This window comes from Plecotus auritus, assembly GCF_963455305.1.
Source record: "Plecotus auritus genome assembly, chromosome: 8".
Classification (NCBI taxonomy): domain Eukaryota; kingdom Metazoa; phylum Chordata; class Mammalia; order Chiroptera; family Vespertilionidae; genus Plecotus; species Plecotus auritus.
Window position 1 is genome coordinate 149,633,652 of NC_137782.1, and position 20,861 is coordinate 149,654,512.

Here is a 20,861-nt window from a genome sequence, read left to right on the forward strand (position 1 = left end):
TTTATCTGATGCAGATGTTTACATGTGCCTGCTCTAGTGCAGGCCCTGTGACCCTCCCTGCTTCTATCATTGCTTTTGCAGGGGTCAATTCCCAGTATTCAGTCACTTTCCTCTTTTAGAAATTTTTTTTTTTTTTTCTTCTGAATGAAATCACTTTTTGGACCTTTTTTCCTGGCCGAGTTCAGATTATGACAACATTTTCTGGCTTAGGAAAACACAGTGTTTTCTCCTTGAGTCTGGTGACTATTCTTTCTTTGCTGGAAAATTTAATTAGATAGCTTTATTGCAAGCCTCCCAGGCCCAAGCAAAAAGTACAGTCCCCCTGGCTTTTTGGAAATAACATTTTGTTCTGCCAGTTGAAAAGCAAGGAAAGAAGTTGCCATTGCCTTTTACCCCCCAAGAGCCTTGGATCTTGCACTGGCCCTTCTTCATCCAGAGCTGCCCCTCTGGACAGATCTAGTTAGTGGGTTTATGGTTGGAGGAACCTCATACTGTTGGCAGCTAGGAAGGGGGTCAGTGAGGCCGTTGGGAGGAAGAGAAGCAGATCCTTAGAAGGTAGAGTCATCCCATTAAACAGGATGGACACCTTCCCCCTGCATAGCTGGTTGCCATTGGCAATGATTCCCCACTGGCCTTTGTGGCCTGCCTTTCCTTATAGAAAGTCTCCCTTGTGGGCGAGGGGCCTGTGTCCTTAGGGACACAGCATGATTAGTCTTTCCCCCAAAACCCCTTTACCTTCCCTCCCATCCCCTCTGTGAGGCCTCGGCCTTTGCATAGCTCACCTCAAGGGTTTTTCAGAATGTATTAGAAACACCTCTGTACTCAGTTTCCTTATCTCTAAAATGGAGATAAATATACCCCAAAGAGTCAGCCTTATATGAGCACAAGCTTTGGACTTGGGCAGGCCTGAGCTGAAACCCTAGGCCTGCTACTCTGTGAACTTTAGTTTCTCATGTAAAAAATAACTTCAATAATACACCTACAGAGTGGCTACGAGGATTAACAAAATGAAGAAAAATATATAAAGCATCTAGTAAGTGCCTGGCAGAGTAGGTGCTAGACACAAACTTAGCTGTTCTTAGCCTTGCTGAGGAGCCTAGTCCCGCCCTCAATAAGCTGGACAAGGACAAAGAAATTGATGACTTCTCAGGGGCATGGATCTAATAAATATCCATTGTTTGTCATATACCCTCTCTGGTCTAGTTTCTGGATTTCAATATCTTACAGAGAAGAGGAAAAAGAAAAGCTTTTTTTCTTTTAAAAAGTCACATGCCAGACTTCCCTCTGAAGTTTCTGAGGGGAACACAAATATTCTTGCCCAATAAAATCATGCTAAATCACATTCGACCTCAAGAGGGAATTCATTATCACAAGAACCTAACCAAATACCCATCAGGAAATTAGTAGCAGGAACCATGAATGTTATGTCTGAACTTCTTGGATGTTAAATAATTATAGGACTTCTGCTTCTGGCAAGTTGGACTTTAAGCACAACAAAACCATGGAACGTTATATATAAGACAAACCTAAGAAGACTGAAAGGTGGAGAGAAGTCAGACTGGCTAGAGGCCTTGGGACCTGAGCAACAATATGCAGGTAAGTTTCCTGCATTCTCTCTTCTATATTCTCAGACTTGGAGCTAAGGAAGCCGGCAACCCAGAAATGCCAAAAGGAGCAGGCATTAAAAAGAAGGAAAGAAATCAAACCTGCTTTCTCTAGCCAAAGGATGAAGAAAAGGCCAGCCTATAAGGCAGAAAACTTTTTAGACAATAACTTCTCTACTCCAGCCAAACCCTGCAGGGAAATCTTGCCCTGCCAACAAAGGCTGACTGGGGAGCCTGGACTTCCACCCTTGCCAAGCAGTCAGGAGGCACCCCTCCGCCTTCCTATGTTTGAGGTGATGCCAGAGGAGGCCAAGTAGGGAGCCGGGACTTGCATTCTCCTCACGCCCTGGGCATTCACAAACCCCCTGTCTCCTGCCAACAGGGTCAGTGGAGAACACACAGGGGACCTGGACCTGGGCTCCCCTCCCCTCCCCTCCTGGGTGTTTAGAGGAGGCTAGTGGAGGGTCAGGACCTTCACCACTGCCCAGGGGTGACAGGCCCACCTTCCACTGCAGTGTGGAAGACCATGGCAGGGGCTAGGGGTGGGGGGCAGTGTGCAAACTCCCACCCCTGCCCAGCAGTAATGAGGATCCTGGCCTTGGGTGTCAATGGAGGCCAAGTGGAGAGTCTGGACGTCTCCTTCCACCTGTCAGTAATGAGGCAGCACCCTTACCTTCCCCTGCTAGAGTGATGTCAGAAAACCAGTTAAAACAGAAGTTTAAATAAGATCCAATCTCATTACATAATACAAGAATGTCCAGATTTTAATAAAAAAAATCACTCATCATACCAAGAACCAGGACATCTCAGACTGAAGGATAAAAAAGATGCCAACACTGAGGTAACAGATGTTAGAATTGTTGGACAAAGGTTTTAAAACAGCCATGATTAAAAAAAAAATACTTTAACAATTATGACCATGCATCAAACAGAGAAAGAACCACAACCAAGTCTCAGCAAAGAAACAGAAAATATAAAGAACAATCAAATAGAAATTTGAGAACTGAAAAATGTAACCAATAAAATAACCAAAATTAAAACGTTACTGGATAGGCTCAGTAGAGTGGAGGGGCCAGAGGAAAGAATCAGTGAACTGGAAGATAGATCAAGCTACAATCTGACCAACAGAGAAGATGGACTACACATAAACGTGTAGAGCCTCTGGGACCTGTGAGACTGGAATGAAAGATCTAATATTCTTCCCGCCATCAAAGTCCCAGAAGTGGAGGAAAAGGAGGCAGGAGCTGAACAGGAATTCAAAGACTACAGGTTCAAGAAGCTGAGCAAACTCCAAAGAGAATAAGCCCAAAGAAATCGACCCCAAGACTCATCATTGTCAACCTTCTGAGAATTACAGACACAAAAAATTTGAAAGTAGTGGGAGTGAAACAATACCTTACCTAAGAGAAATATGGTTATTTTATTTGGTTATATTTTTCAGTTTATCAGAAACCATGGAGGCCAGAGAGAGGTGGCACAACAGCTTCCAAGTGCTAAAAAAAAAAAAAAAAAAAAAAGAATCCTCAATCCAGAATCATGTATCTTGTGAAAATATCCTTTAGGAATGATGGGGAAGTCAAGATTTTCTTAGGCAAAGGAAAATGAAGAGAATTTCTCACTGGCAGACCTACCCTAAAATAATGGCTAAAGGAAGTTCTTAAACAGAAAGGGAACAATAAAAGAACAATATATAATGGGATATTACTCAGCCATAAAAAGAATGAAATCCTGTCATTGTGAAAACATGGATGCATCTAGAGAGTATTGTGCTAAGTGAAATAAGTCAGACAGAGCAAGACAAATGCCAGATGATTTCACTTACATGTAGAATCTAAAAAACAAACAAACAAACAAACAAAAAACAAAATAGAAACTCATAGATACAGAGAACAACTCATGGTTGCCAGAGGGAAAGGAAGTTGGGGGGAGGGGGAAATGGGGGAAAAGAGGAAGGGAATTAAGAAGTACAAACTGCCAGTTATAAAAAATAAGTCATGGGATGTAATGTACAGCACAGGGAATATAGTCAATACTACAGTAATAACAACATTATAATTAATAACTAGACTTATCTGTAAGGTATATAAATGTTGAAACTAATATAATACGTCAACTATAATGAAAATAAATTTTAAAAAGAAAAATAGTTAAATACATTAGACCTTCCTTCTCTCATATATTTAATAGTTGAAGTAAAAATTATAATATGGTCTGATGTGATTCTAAATATAAGTAGAGGAAATATTTAAGACAATGATGTTGCCAATGAGGGAGGGTAAAATAATGCAAAGAAAAGTAAGTTTTTTATACTTAAGATGATGACTGTGAAATAAAACAGGCACCCTGGAAAGCAATTTGGCAGTTTCATAAAAAACCAAGCATGCACCTACCATGGGATCAGCAACTGAATTCTTGGGCATTTATATTGGCACAAAACCTGCACATGAATATTTAGAGCCGCTTTATTTGTAATAGCCCCAAACTGGGAACAACCCTGATGTCCTTCGACGGACAAATAGTGAAACAAGCCCTGGCACATCCATTCCGCGGGACACAATTCAGCAACCCAAAGGAACAAGCTATGGATACGGGCAGCAACCTGGAGGCATCTCCAAGCATTATGCTGAGGAGAGAAAAAGCCAGTCCCAAAGGGTGACACCCTGTAACTCCATGCACACAGGGCTCCCGAGGTGACAACGTTATAGAAAGAGAGACCAGATTTGTGGGTGGGAGCAGGAGAGAAGTGGGCGTGGCTATTATAGGGCAGCAGGAGGGATCCTTGAGGTGATGGAAACGTTCTCTGTCTTGACTCTATCAGTGTTAACACCCTGGGTGGGATGTTGTATTACAGTTTTGGAAGATGCTACCCTGGGGGAACTGAGCCTAGGGTACACAGGATCTCCCTATGACTTCTTACAGCTGAATGCGTATGGACCTAACATTTATTTCAAACTAAAATGTTTAATCGGGCAGGGTGACAGATGATTACTAGAACTAGTGGGGCGATCACGAGGTAAGGTCTAAAAATGTCAAGTCATCTGAAGCTAATATAACTAATATTGTATACTTAAATAAAAAAATAATTTAAAGTTTAATTTAAAAACCAGTTTTGAAAGGCACAGTCTTTTCAATACCACCATGGCAATTAACCTTGGGACAGTGTTGGAAGGGGCCGTTTGGTTGGTGTTCGGGCCCCAGGGGAGGTACTGGCTGTGCTCACAGTCAGTCTTCTTTGAGAAGCTTTCAGAGAATTTGCTTCGCTCTGCCAGATCGAAAGGAAACACTGCACTGGGCATCTTCTGTCCATGAATTTCTAATTGCCTTCCCACTGGCTGGCTGGGCAAGGACATACAGGCCAGGCCTGCCAAGGCTAAAAGGCCCTGCTGCCCAGAGGGGGGAGAAGGTTTGAGGAGGTCCTTGTACCCCGCTGGACGGGGAGTATGGGAGGCTGGCCTAAATGGCTGGAGTCCCACAGGACTGAGCAGAGAGAGTGTCTCTTACCCCAGTGGGTACAGTCAAGGGGTGGGGAGGGAGTATGTGGCTACAGTTGGTGAACCTAAGAGATCCAACGGGTGTACACATCGGGGAGATCTTAGGGAGAGATCTTGACTTTCATGGAAGTCAGAGAACTAAAGTGCAGGCAGTAGTGACGGTTTATCCATGAGGCAGGCTCTGGTGTTCATAGCGAAATTCTAGGGGTGCTGTGGAGGGTGAGAAGGAAATAGTGGGCCCATATCTGAAGGGACAAGGGTGCTAAACCAAATGTCCCTGGGCTGGCTTTGAAGGGTTTTGGAAGTGCCCATTCTCACATCCTATGGGTCAGGGGAGCCCAGGACCCCATCAATAACAACTTCATCAAACCCAGCCTTGGGCTGTGCAGCAAGTCCCTGGGTGGGAACACAGTGATGTAGAAGGATCAGAGCACAGAACAGAGGCTGACGGTGCGGCCTAGAGCCATAGTCAATGACTTCCTCTGCCTCCAAGTGGCTTCCACTCTTTAGCTTGGGCACACGTGTGCCTGTCTCTTGACTGTTCTGACAACATTTCTCCCCCTCCACGAAGGTGGACATACCCAGGCTATAAGGCCCTGCTTATCGACCATAGTTTCAGAGCAAGGCCCTGAAACCAACTCAAGTTGGGCCAACACATTCTCTCTCCCAGAGATTTGATGTTTGGGTCTGAGGACACAGCAGCAGGAAGGCACAGTGGTGGAGGCATGGGAGTGGTGCCCTTGCACTGACTGTGTGGTCCGAGGACCACCAGCATCTCCCCGGGGTTTCATGACTGCTTACCTCAGGTGTCACCCCAGATTGGCTGAGTAGGAATTTGCTCTTTACCAGGTGCCCGTGACATGTGCAGAAGCGCAGCTCTAGAGAGAAGGTCCCTAGACACCTCTTGCCAAGAGGCCTGAGCTGCCCCCTTCCTGCTGCTCTGAGAAGGGTGGTTCCACCCTTCCTTGGATTCCAGTGGAACCCTATTGAGGTGTCTTTTTCTGAGTCTGGGCAACTTGGTTTCTATGCTGTTTATAACCAAGGGGACCTTTCTAATGCATATGGGCAAGTCAGGGGGACGGGGTGACTAAAGGGCAGGCTGACCCCGTGTGCCACACCAACCAAATTTCATCAACAGAGGGTCAGTCCTCTGTGTTCACATGTGCTCTGAATCTTAAAAACCCTGAAATGGAGGTGTTCTTAGTCATTTATCTTTTAGTATGAATGCCTTCTCAGGTTCTTTCCAAAGGGACCCATTTGCTGGGCTGGACATAGGAGAAGTCATAGAAACCCATGTTTATACTGTGGCAAAGCCTGGCTCTGCTCCCCCAGGTAAGGCCTGTGTTGAAATTGCTCCACGGGGCCCCTTTTAATAAAGTATGAAGATAATTACGACAATTATATCTTAATAAAACTTAAAGAAAAAAAGACATCCATCCCCTGTCACCTGGGAACTCTTCTCTGATAGTCCAGCCTGTGGCCACCTGGCCCTTCTCTGAGCCCCTGGGACAGCTGTTCTTGACCTTTTGTGTCTATGGATTCCTTTAAAAAATAATGTGTTCAAATGCATTTAAAAACCATACACACACAAAGGTTTCAAAGAAACCAATTATATTGAGATACATATGTCAAAATATTTTAAAAGGCGAACAATTTAGTAACATGTGCTTCATAATTAACATGAATAAGACCTAGCAGCAGGTCTAATAGTTGCTTTAATTTCACAGTGTGGTGTGTAAATGATTTGCGATACCTGTAACAACTATACTATGATAGGGAAATATTTTATAATCGCTATGAGTGATGAAGTCACACATTCTGATAATATCACCACAGTTTGTTGCTTAATTTATAATTGAAGAAAATGCTAAATTTCATTCTGAGGTTTGTGAAAACAAAGATGTGATTTTTTCCCCCACCCAATTCCATGGGTTCCCTGAAGTGAATCTAGGAAGGGTTGGTAGCAATAAATAATTATAACCACCAAAATTATAAGTGTTTAAAAAACTGCAAGCCAAATAGATGTGTATTAAAGTAATATTCCAGTCCCCAATCGCTCCTCGGCCATTCTCTGGAGTCTGCTCCTCTTCCACGTGGCATTGTTTTGACAGGTGCTAGGTATGCAGTACGACTACCCGCCTCCCTCCAGTGCATTGCATGGGCTGGGCCCAGCATTTGTTGACTCTCTGCCTGTGATGATTCTTTGAATGCCAACATTTTAAGATTCTGGGATTTTTATCATCCATCCTGACTATTGAACTCCTCAGTAGGTCTGATACAGAATTTGTCATTGGCAACATTAACCACTAGATGGCAGCAGCGTCTCATAGAATGTCCATTTCCAGCCCTTAGTATCCCTTCCAAGGGCTATTTATTATTTTAGAGTCAGTTCTATTTTACTCCTGGAAAACCCAAGCTCACTCTCCCTCCTGACCTCCCCTGTCTGCGTGGATTTCCCAGACAGTCGTCACTGCATTCTTTTGTTCCTCCTGTCAGGAGGCAATGCAGAACAGTGGAAAAACACGGGTAGGTCAGTAGACTATCCAAGGTCCAGCTGGTCTGCATTCACAGAGCACCTAGTCTGTGTCAGACCTAATGCTACGCTTCACTTACTAGATATACCGTCCCTGTCACAGGTGCGTGGCCCTGTACTGCGGATGAAGGGGAGTGTAGCTGTGGTCTTTGGGGGGAACGGAGAAAGGTTTTGTTAGAGCTGCAGGCGGACCCAGTGCCAGTGTGAACATGCTCTCACGGGGCTGTTCATGTCACTAGGAAAATTTAAGTCACAACAGACTCTGACTACAATGAAGCTAAAATATGTATGTGGACGAAGTCCAAAGGTGACATGTAAATGTGAAATCAGTGGCTGTGATGGAGTTGGAAATTGGCGGTCCATACAAAATGCTCTCTATGCAAACTGCTCTATCCTATTGCCATTTTATAATTAGAAAAACAAAAAGATTAAAAAACATATAAGGAATGATGCTAGTAAGTACCCAAACCCATTACACGTGTTGTTTGTAGATGAACCAGGTTTGGGGAGAGACCTTTTTGTAGATTGTGTATGGGCGGTGAAATGGCAGGAACACAGAGCGTTTCCGTGTGGGATTCACTGCCGTTTGCTTCGAGGTGGAACAAAAGCCTTTAATCTTCAAGTTCAGGAGGCAGGCTGGCTGCCATCAAATGCTCCCGAGTATTCCAGAGCGCAGAGCAGAGCAGAACCGCGCAGTCTTCTTTTTTTTCTCTTAATATATTTTTATTGATTTGAGAGGAAGGGATAGGGAGAGAGAGATAGAAACATCAATGATGAGAGAGAATCACTGATTGGCTGTCTCCTGCACGCCCCCATGCACTGGGGATCGAGCCCGCAACCCAGGCATGTGCCCTTGGCTGGAATCTAACCTGGGACCCTTCAGTCCGCAGGCTGACACTCTATCCACTGAGCCAAACCGGCTAGGGCCCGCGCAGTCTTCTTAATTGGATGTGACTCCCTCCTTTCCACAAGATCCTTTACAAGGGCAATGAGATGGGCTGACTCATCTTCAAGTCTCCCTGAATCAAATGGCCACGAGAAGTCCCTCCCATTCACAACACACATTCACATACAATCACGCAACAAGGAAACCACTCAAAAACGATCCGGTATTGTGAGGGTGGTCAGGAGTCTCAGGCCTGGGGTTCAAGGTCCAGGCTTCACAAAGCCTCAGTTACCTCCTCTGTAAATTGGGGATAATCTGGTGACTATTTCACAGGATTATTGTGGGGACTAAGTGTAAAGTGATTGGCATGGAACCTGGGGCATTTATTGATAATTAACCAATAAACTGTATATATTGATATGCTGTTGGGCATGTAAATTGTATATATTGATATGCTGTTGGGCATGTAAATTGTATTATTGATATGCTGTTGGGCATGTAAATTGTATATATTGATATGCTGTTGGGCATATAAATTGTATATATTGATATGCTGTTGGGCATGTAAATTGTATATAGTGATATATTGTTGGGCATGTATTCATTCCACAAAGCCTGATGGGTCTCTGAGGACTTAAGGATGCGTGGGACCCAGTCTCACCCTCAAAGAATAGAATATTTAATGAGCTATTGTGAACCTGAGAGAGATATGAGTGTATGTGCACTCACATGTGTCATATGTTAACGATTCTAAAATGTACTTTTCCATATTTTAACATCTTTGACTTTGGCAACACTTTTTCCCTGGTGGTAAATGAAATAATTGTGTGGCTTACAATCAGAGCAATCTTAGATTTGGTGGAAAACAGTATAATCTTAAAGACCTTTGGGAGAAGGAGTGGGAGGGACCTTTGGGGGTTACTGGACTGATCAGCTTCTTGGTGGCTGAGGGCTGGGTGTACCTGAACTCAGTGCAGGTCCAGGTCTGTGTTTAGAAGGCAGGCCTTTAGGCCCTGCTCCAGAGGATCCAGCTGAGTAGGGCTGGGGGTGGAGTTCCAGATGATTCAGGCAGCCCTGCTCCCTCCCTGGTGCGAGGGGGTTCTCTGTTTTCAGGGAGCATCTCAATCATGGGCTCAAAAAATGGTCTTTACATAAAACAGGGGCACCTAAAACGTTTGCTTCCTGATGCTACTGATCCAGTAGTGCTGCAGCTATAGCTCTTACAGGTTAGTGTGAATCAGCCACGGGGGAGGGGGGGTGCGGGGGGGAGTGGGGAGTATTTATACCACAGCAATTGGCAAGCCTTACAAACCAAGAAACGAAGGGTGTTTTGTTTTGTTTTGTTTTCCCTCAGATAGTCTGTTTACTAGCACACCACTGTGACTTCTCCTTAGCTGGGCGACCTGGAGAAAGAATATCACCAAAAAGGACTCTGAGCCTCTGCCTGCCCATCCGAAAGGGGCTAATTACATTTCTCACCTCTCAGACTTGTGGTGGAATGAACAAATCTTCAGGTAGAAGAAGAAATCTAGTCCAGTGCTAGGCTCTCTCAATGTATAGTTTCCAGGGGTCCTCAAACTTTTTAAACAGGGGGCCAGTTCACTGTCCCTCAGACGGTTGGAGGGCCGGACTATAGTTTTTAAAAAAAACTATGAACAAATTCCTATGCGCACTGCGGGTCTGGGACGAGTCGGCTGCTAAGCAGGACAGGCAGCGGCATCCGGCGGGCCGGATAAATGTCCTCGGCGGGCCGCATGTGGCCCGCGGGCCGTAGTTTGAGGACCCCTGGTTATTCTTCAGCTTCAGAAGTTTCCTGTAATGCTTTCTCCTTGGGAACTTGCCAAGAAGAAAGTGAAATGAAACATACAGTCTTCATAATACAATTCAAGTCTCCGTGTGGATAATTAGCATTTAACAGTAAAGATAATAGCTAACTTTATATCACCTTTTACAGTTCAACACCCTGTATTTAATGCGACATGTTAAACACGGCAGACCTGGATATCCCCGTTTGTCAGATGAGAAAACCAAGACTCAGAGAAGTCAAGGGGCCTGCTCCGTGTCCTGTGGCTGCGGTGAGGCTAGAACCACAACTTTTGATGTTCCCTCCCCCGACCCCCGCCCCCCACCCCCCAATCTCATCACAAGCAGAGCCTGTGTGAAGAGCCTGGGTGGGTGGGTGGTGTTAAAACAAACCAAACCCCAAGTCCCACAAGGTTCCTGCTTGAAGCTGAAAGTTTAGTTGGAAAAGTTAAATACCCACAAGGGAACCACTTGAGAATGACGACCAAGCAGAGTCACAGAGGGTGCCGTCAGCAGGTGGTTTCATGAATTCCCTTCAACACACGGAGGGCAATACAAGATCAGAACCCTCAGACTGGCAACACGGCACAGCTATGGCCTTTGACTGTGTGCATGACTGTGTTCTGGTTCTCCAACTCCGCTCCGTGTTTGCAGAGGAACAGCTCAGGGCTGAAGCAGCAGCGTTTTTTCTCTTTCCCTTGGCTACAGTTAGGCTCTTGGTTTTCTCCAAGACAAACACCGAATTCTTGAAAGCTGAGACTGTCCTCCCTGGGTGTGAATGTGGATGGTGATTTAGTGTTTGGTTTCTCCAGCTATGAACTTTATTGCCCAAACTGCTCATTGACTTATGAGCTGATTAAAAGGAAGGGAAAAAACCTCTCCCAGCTGAAGACACCCACCAGACTCTCCCAAAGTTTAAATAAAGTTGAAATTCAGCAGCAGTTTGGCTGCAGTTGAGGAAAGGGAGTTTGAGCCAAATGCATCCTTGGAATTAAAAAGGTGTTAAATGGTCCAGCCTTGCACCTCCAAGGAATACAATGTCTTCCCTTAAAAAGAGCCAGTGTTTCTAAGTGGTTAGAGAGCATCGGTCCGCACACCAAAGTGTTGCAGGTTCGATTCCCCATCAAGGGCACATACTTGGTTTGCCAGTTCAATCTCTGGCCCTGGTGGGGGCGGGGACCAATCCATGCCTCTCTCTGTCTCTGTCTCTCTTTCCCTCTCCCTCTGTTCCACTCTTTCTAAAAATCAATGGAAAAAAATATCCTCTGGTGAGAATTAAAACAAAACAAAACAAAACAAAAAAACAACAAACGCTTCCATTGATTCTCTCAACCTTGAGCTTTGCTGAAAAGATCAAAGCAATTATTCAAGTAATTCAGGAATCCAGAGGGAGCAGAGGAGACCTGGCTACAAGGTTCTGGGGAAGAGGCAGCTTGACCCTTGTGATCGGCGCCCTGATTGTGCCACCCACAGGCCACCTGGGCACACAAGTCCTCTGGGTCTCTGAACTCTCACCCGTCGGCAGAGAGGTGGCTTTTCACATGGATGGCTGGGGCTGAATCTTGCACCGAGTTTGAACGTTCCTTCCCTTCCAAACACGTGTGTGCCATTTGAAGGGGAAGGCCAATTAGTTCCCACACTTCCTGACTTTTCTATCCACTTCACACACCCACAGAGGAAGAGCCTGTCAAGAATGCTTCAGCTTTAAAGATTCTATGATTAAGATGTTTATGATTCATGCACATTTTGGAATACCAAAATCATTTGGTTGGAAAATATTTGTTGCTATGGGAAAATAATCACCGTCCAATGCTGTGTGTGATAACAATGACACTGACACCTGAAACGCATGCACTAACATGCGAACCACCTCTGGGCTTTGTGATGACAGGTGACTTGTGTTGTATTTTTGAATCTTCCTGCATCTCCTGACATCATAATCGCTGGTGTCTACCTCACGCCCAGATAAACTGGAATCTGAGTGCAGGGTCTGCATCTAATGTATTTCTTGATGTACCCATAGTGCTGAGAACTTTGTCAGGCATACAGAAGGCACCAGATAACTATTTGCTGAAGGATTTAATGAATGCATTTCTGGGTTGTATGGGTTGTACAATGAGTCCATATGACTTTTATTATTATTGAAAGGTGGGGATAGCAGTACATGTTCATGTGATAACATGAGCTGCACTCTGATGAAAATTCATGTCCTTAAATGCTTTTATTGGAAAACAAACAACATCAACAACCGATGGAGGTCTGAATATTGTGTAAGGAATCAGATGTTGGACAGGGGTTATGCTGTCACTTTAGGAGAAGACATTGTCAAGGCCAGGACCCCCAGCGTGAGGAGGCTGAGCCCATGGAATCTTCCCCAGGGTCAGCTGGACACCCGTGCACCTGACCCTGAGCCACCCCAGGGCTGATCTGGCTGGAGGGGGGAGGGTCGACATTTAAATCGGGGGAGAGTTTGAGGTGTTGCTATTCAACTGAGCTAGACTTTTTTTTATAAAGTATGGGACTATTTATTAATACCCAAGAGTAACCGGAAAGCTATGGAGCCCTCCTCCAACGCCAGGGGAAGAACACCAGTCGCTAGAGGCCCTTCTCAGTCTCTGCTCGCTCCCTCCCGGGGCAGCTCACCACGCGGATGGATTCCCCTCGTGAGGAGGTAAGGGTCGCTCTGTGCTGGGGGGAGCTTGATTGACTCCTGAGTCCCTGCTTCGTGTGAGCCCCTGGCCAGCGCAGTCCTGGTGCCCACTGCACGCCTGAGGCGGTCGGCAAAGGCTTGTAAATGGAATGGAAGATGCTCCTCTGGCAGCCGGGGACGTTCTGTGAAGGGCAGGGGAGCAAGAAAGCAGGACCAAAAGGACGCACGTATGTATGACCACCGCATGGACGGGCAGCGTTGGCATGCATCGGTGGGAACCCCAAACAGATTCAGGCTCTGGGCCCGAGCAGGAGTAGCTGCTGCTCCCCCGGCACCATATCCTGCACGCAGGCCGCCTCCAGGGTCTTTGTCACCCGTGGGGAATGGGAGTCAGCAACGTGGTGCATGAGCCTGGGCAGAAACTCTGCCCTGTCTCTGGGTCCCCCTACCAGGTTGCACTTGCTAAAAGCTTGCTGTTTGATTCATTGATTGGCAGGCGGGGTAAGGCCTAGTGAGCACTCAACCTTGGCTGTCTGTCAGAAACAGTTGGGTGGCTTTTAAAGCTCCCGATTCCCAGGCTCCACCGGGACAATTACATCATCAATCTCTGGGGGTGGGACCCGGGTGACAAGGTCTTTTAAAGCCCTTCCAAGCCCCCCACTTCCACACTGGATACCCACGAGCCCCCCAGGTTGGGAACCAGGGGTGTACCCGAGCTCCAGCTCTGCTTGCTGCCTGCCCTGGCCAGCTCCTGGCCCTGGCTGACGCCTAGGTGCTCTCTTAGGACACTGGCTGGGTTTAATGAGCAGGTGTGAGGCTGGGTGACCCCCCCCCCCCCTCAGAGGCTGCCTCTGGCTGTCACCATGGTCACCAGCTCGGCTGACTCCTCACAAGTGTGATTTACGAGGCAAAAATTTCTCTCTTCATAAATATGTCCTCTGTTCCTGTCACGAAGGGTAATTGAGGCTTTTAGCTTCCGTGTCACAGCCCTCCCAAATCCTCGTGTGCCTGGTGGAATTGCCTGTGGGAATTAAGTCATATTCTCAGCCAGTGAGTAACGGAGAGGCTATGAACTGGGCACCCAGGGCACCCACTGAGCCAAGACCTGGTCCCTGGAGAGCATCTCTTCCCACCCAGGCCCCAGGCCCCAGGCCCCAGGCTCTCAGCCACCCCGACTAGCATGGAAGAACAAGTTCAAAATGACATCTGTTTCCTCGTCTGTAAAAGGGATGACTCTATTGACTCCTTGGGGTCATGTTCATGGTCCAGAGAGGCCACGGTCAAAGGTGCCTGGTGGGCAGTGCGTTGTATATTTGAACCACCTACCTACGGCTTCCATTTCCACCCTCTCCCCACCTGGCCCCCACGCGCACCTGCACACACACACCTGCACACGCATACCTGCACACACACACACCTGCACCCGCAGTGGGAGCTGAATAACTGCTTGAGCACTGGATCCAGGATCCTGTGAGTTAGGGCTGTTGGGGATTTTAGGGCCCTTCCCTTTACCTGCCAAGAAGCCGAGTGCAGGCCACACCAAGGGCTCTCTCACACCTGAGATGGGAACGCTGGAGTGACAGCCCCTCAAGCTACCTTCTCATCTCATCTGCAACCCTCTGTGGTTAGACCGAGGGATAAAATATATGCCCTTTCAACAGACAGATGAGGAAATGGGGCTCAGAGAAGTTAAGCTGTTTGTCCAGGTCACGGAGCGAGTGCCCATCAGGTGACCCTGGACCCTCGGCCCTTTCACTGGAGGATGGGCACCCTCCTGGGAATGGAGACTTGGAGGGAGAGAGCGCTGGCGTTGGGAGCCGGGTCAGGGTACAGAACTCAGAACTCAGGGGACTGGAGATGGGGGAGCAGGGTACCCGGGAAGAGAGAGGAGCGGGCAGGAGTCCCCAGGGTTGGTCCAGGCCAGGCCCCCTGCTCCAGGGCACCAAAGACACCAGCTCCCCAGGGAAACAGGGCCAAATGCTGACCAACGGTGGGTCTGTCCTCCAGAAAGAGCCCTGCAACCCTGCAATCCTGACGGTGGGCCCAGGAGCCTGCATCAGGCGTGTCAGGGAAAGTGTGTGTGTGTGGGGGGGTGGGATCCCGGCTCTCCCAGCTGCCTGTGGGTGATCTCTGTGCCTCGGGGTTCTCATCTGTCCAGTGTGGGTAATTGTATCATTCGCAATGGGCTGTTAAGAGGGTTAATGGAGTTAACACATAAAAAGCACTTATGAAGTTCCCGGCCCAGAGCAAACACTGCGTAAGTGTCTACTATCATCTTCTCATCCATGAACGTGCCGGCACGTGGCAGGTGCTCCATGCTCAGTGAATGTGAATTTATCAAGTCTTTTCCCAGGGAATGGGACAGCAGAGCCCTCTGTGTCTGGATGCCCCTCCCACAGTCCCACCTGCCATGTCCGTGGCCTGATCGAGGTGGACAGCAACGTCCAGGCAGCCTCAGCCAGGGTTCAGGTTCAGTTCAGTCAGGTGTGGAGGACATTCCGCCTGTGCTTTTTAGCTGTGTGTGTGTTTGGTGGTGTTTGGGTGATCTGATATGCGTGAAACGTTATTTTTGTTTTCATTTGCATTTCCCTGAATACCAGTTCTAACTGTATTTACTTTGCTCTCCTTCGGATCTCCACCCAGAGGCATATGTAATTTTGACCAGTGTGTGATGAGCTGCGAGTTTACAAAGCCCCCTCACATAGAAGAGCTAACGTAGTCCTCCCACCAGGAGATGGAGTTTGCTTGTTGTCCCCCCTTTGAAATATGGAAACTGATGGGTCTGAGACAAGTGGCCTTGCACACTGACCTAATGTCCCTGTGCTTTCCACCAAAACACTTTTCCACCTGACTTTTAAATAACCCCAGCTTACAAATTTTAAATTATTTTCTTAAAATTATTTTAAAAATGTGTATCTGTAATACTACCAACAATAAAAATATATTTTTAAAATGTGGTAACCTTTTTAAAAAAAAATTACACTGTCACCCTAACTGGTTTGGCTCAGTGGATAGAGCATCGGCCTGTGGACTGAAAGGTCCCAGGTTCGATTCCAGTCAAGGGCATGTACCTTGGTTGTGGGCACATCCCCAGTAGGAGGTGTGCAGGAGGCGGCTGATCGATGTTTCTCTCTCATCGATGTTTCTGACTCTCTATCCCTCTCTCCCTTCCTCTCTGTAAAAAAATCAATAAAATATATATATTTTTAAAAAATTACACTGTCGTTCTGACTACCACTTGAATGGCTGCATAATGTTTTACTATGATTTACTCATCAGCCTCAGGTCATTGCTCAGCCAGGCCATTCTGGTCTTGCTGTGTTAGAAGTGAATCTCCTGCAACCCTTTGGGGCCAGAGCAGTTTTCTTCCTCGGAATTGATTCCTTAGAGCAAATTCACAGGAATGGGAAGAGGGCTCAGTGAACAGGAACATCTTTATGACTCTTGAGTCACCTTGGTGTTCTTGACCTTCAAAGGCACCAGGGCTATTTACTCATTACCCTTCCATAGATGCATTCATTGCTTTGTTTAGCCATCCTTCCACCCACCCATCCACCCGCCCAATATACCTATACTGCACTTCCTCTAAGCCTTAGATATATGACGGGAGTCCCAGAAAAGGGTGTGCTCCAGGATATGAGTGATGCCCTTGCTCTGCCCTCCGTTCTATCCCCCAGCTCCTGTTCTTTCTTACACCAGCCCCTCTGCTGCCCTGGCTCCCTGAGCAGCATGTTCCCAGGCTCTGGTCGGGCCTCATTGCCCTCAGCCAACTCCCTCGTTGATGCTGGCAGTCTTGGCTCTCTCGGCTTCCCTTTGCTTATTTTGGGAGGTCTGGCCATTTAGCTGCAGCCCCTGCCGTCATTTGGTTCCAGCTGTTTCCCCAGGGCCTGGCTGGTGCAGGGTCTGTGCTGGAGACAGCCAGCCTGAGGTGGGGGAGGTCAGGTCCCTGGGGGAGAGAGAGGAGGGCAGTAGCCCTGGAATGTCTTCAGAGACCAGTGGCCTGTTGTGGGAGACTTGACTGTGGGTGAGCTTGGTTCTAGTCATCCCTTGGAAGTCATGTTTCTGAGATGCTCCACTTCCTCCACCTATAGCCATGGCCCACCGACCCCAGGTTGTCACAGCGAGTGTGTGTGTGTGTGTGTGTGTGTGTGTGTGTGTGTGTGTGTACATATTGGTAAACACTGGAAATACTAGAAGGGACTTATTTTTTTTCTCCAAGAGAATCTTGACAACGAGTTTTCTTCTACTTTTGAAAATTATTTATTCATTTATTGATTTTAGAAAGAGAGAAAGGAGAAGAGAGAGGAAAAAACCACACATCTATTTGTTGTGTCTTGACCGGGCATTGAACTTGCAACCTTGGTCTATCATGATGATGCTCTAACCAACTGAGCTACCTGGCCAGGGCAACAATGTGTTTTTTGTTTTTTTTTAAATATATTTTATTGATTTTTTTTTACAGAGAGGAAGGAAGAGGGATAGATAGTCAGAAACATCGATGAGAGAGAAACATCGATCAGCTGCCTCCTGCACACCTCCTATGGGGATGTGCCCGCAACCAAGTTACATGCCCTTGACCGGAATCGAACCTGGGACCTTTCAGTCCGCAGGCTGACGCTCTATCCACTGAGCCAAACCGGTTTTGGCAACAATGTGTTTTTTAAAATAAAGAAAAAAAAAAAACCCCTTTGTTTCTTTATTAAATAAGTCAAATATTATCATGATAGAAAGTACAGATGAGCAATAAGAAAATCACCTCTGGTCCCACTACCCAGGGGTGCCAGGCTAACACAGGGTGTATATCCACCATGTCAAACTCAAAGGCTAACATGGGTCAAATAAATGAGGCATGCGGCCCACGGGTAACCTTGCGCCACATTTGAGAGTAGTGTGGGTCAGGACAGGGACTTTGCTGGGTCCAGGAGAGGGTGAGGCCTGAGGCATGAATTAGGGCGAGATCGTTCTGTGTCCCCAGGAACTATTAGGGGAGATCATGGACCTTATCTTCAGACCTGGGGTCAGAACCTGACCCTGGCCACTTGCTGGCTGTGTGATCTTGGACAAGTCACCCAACTTCTTTGAACCTCCCCTTGCTCATCTGTCAAATGGGAACAATAATATCTACCTCGTGGGATTGAGAGTGACATGTCTCATGCCTGGCATGTGGTAACAGCTGTCCAACAGCTGTCAGCCCCTCCCCAGCAAGTTTGGGTGTTCTCCTGTGAAGCCGTATTTTAAGCAGGGGAGGGGAAAATGTATTTTTTATGACTGCCTCTTTGAAAGCCATTTTCAGGATCACAGGATACAGTGCTGGTAAGGTGTGAGGGAATGCATGCTCTCATAGGCTGCCTGAGGTGGAGGAAGGGTTCGTTGCTATAATCTTCTCTCACTCGCAGAGCAGTTAGGTGGTATGCTTAAAAAATCGTTTAAAATGCCAATACCTACCCTTTAATCCAGCAATGCTATTGTATCTTATCTAATGGAGATCATCAGGAAGATGAATGTGCAACAGTGTTCATTCATAGTGTCGTTTTCAGTGTAAAAATGACAAGCTAAATGCCCAACAACCGGCACATGCCTCTAACTCTGACACATCCTTCAATGGAAACACTGCCAGCAAGTGAAGTTTTAGATCTAGGTTTATTAACATGAAAAATGTTGGTAATATGCTAGTTGAATAAAAATAGGTTACAAAGAAAGGATGTGCAGTTTGGTTTCATATTTGTAAAAATGTCTTGGTACCCACGTTTGGATAGGATATGTTTTGGGACATTTCAAAGACCCTCATGCTTGGGGTAAGGCCCCCTGAATTCCTTAAACGGCGTTTTCTGAAACCAGCTCCAGGAGGCGATAACTGCTGGTCACCAAACACCACAAGCGATTCAGAAACAAGCCCTTCTGCTTACAGGTTCATGTTCTTCAGAATGTCCCCCAGCTCAGAAAACAGATCCCTTCTTGCCTTGGTTTCCCCAGGGTAGAGTGGGGAGGCATGTGAAGGAGACCAGTTACTCTCAACCCGCTAAGCTGAGGGGAATTCAGGCTTCTACAGAGCCAGGGGTCACCAAGGCTAAATGGGGGTCTTTCCACACTGGCCTTGGGACATTAGCGCAAAGGTATTACCACGCACTCATTATGTGCACCCACTGGGCGAGGTGGACAAAGATAAGTGAGCCACAGCTCTGTCCTGGAGAAGCTCGGTCTGGCCCTGGTTCAGTTGGTTGGAGCATCTTCCTGTACACCAAAAGGTTGCAGGTTCAGTCCTCGGTCAAAGCACATCCCTAGGTTGTGAGTTTGATTCCCAGTTGGGTGGCATGTGGGAAGCAACCAATTGCTGTCTCTCACATCGATGGCTCTCTCTCTCTCTCTCTCTCTCTCTCTCTCTCTCTCTCTCTCTCTCTCAAAATCAGTGAAAAAATATCCTCGAGTGAGGATTAAAAACACTTTTTTTAAAAGCAGCTCAGCCCTAGCCAGTTTGGCTCTGTGGATAGAGTGTCAGCCTGCAGACTGAAGGGTCCTGGTTCGATTCTGGTCAAGGGCACGTGCCCGGGTTGTGGGCTTGATCCCCATTAGGGGGAGTGCAGGAGGCGGCCCATCAATGTTTCTCTCTAATCACTGATGTTTCTATCTCTCTCTCCCTCTCCCTTTCTCTCTGAAATCAATAAAAAAAAATATATAGATTTTTAAAAAGCAGCTCAGTCTGGTGGGAAAACAGAATCCAACCTTGATGATGTGACTGGTTAGAAGAGAGGGGCTGACTCAGAGAAGGAAGGGGGTGCCCTGCTTGAGGTTTTGGGAAAGACCTTGCTGAGGAGGTGACTCCAGAGCTGGTCTTGCAGGGTGAGGACAGGTCTTGCAGGGTAAAGACAGGGTGTGGGGTGGGGAGCAGCAGAGCAGGGCAGAGGCCCAGAAGGGCTGTGTATTCAGAAAATCTCTCCCCTCCCCGATCCTCTGGGCACCTGCTTGATCCTCCTTCTCCCAGGAGCTGCTTTCTCTGCTTCTAGCCCACAGAGTGGGGAAAACAGCCTCATCTTCATATGGCTCTGGTCAGGAGGACTGTTGGACCGAGGATGGAATCTTAGTCCCAATTCCCATTTCCCGGTCCAGTGCCCAATCCTGGCCTTGTAAACTGTGTCCAGGTGCAGGGGCAGGGGAGATGCTGTAGGGACAAAGTTGACGAGAAGTAGGCGAAGGGCGGCCCCCAGGAGGAGGGAGTGGGGTGGGTGCAGTGCTGAGTGGACAGGCCCTCCATCCCCTGGTACCACTGAGGGGTGGGTCCTGAGGCTGATGCCTGTACTACTCATGGCCCTGTTACCTTTAAGACGTAAGCTTGTGATGGAGGGACAGTCAATTCTACCCCAACTGTGTAAGGAAATGGTAAATTTCCAGGTACGTGCTGCGCCATGTGCACTCAAGGGAGTCCAAGCACCCACGTACACACATGCATGCAAGGACACACACACATGCACACTGCACACATGTACATGCACACTACACACACACACACACACACACAGGCACCACACACACGTACACACAGGTAAACTCACATGCCCAGAGCAGCTGAGAAAAGCCAACTTCTCCCGCAGCCTGATGCTTCCTCCTGGGATCATCTGCACTCGCAATGCAGGGTGACTCACTCCTGTGACTCACTGGCTGCAGGGCCTCAGGTCCTGCTGGCAAAGGGCAAACATCTCATTACTTGTCCTTTATGTCCTTTGAGATGGGGGTCCCCCAGCCTGGCTTCCACCTCCCACCCGAGGGAGCCTGGAGGGGAGCAGACATGAATGCTGGAAGTGGGGAGCATCCTAGAGAAACTCCCCCCTGGGGGCAGGGGTAGGGGCGGTTCAGGGGGGAGGGTTACTTTATGAAAGGACTTACGGGAGATGTTTTCAAC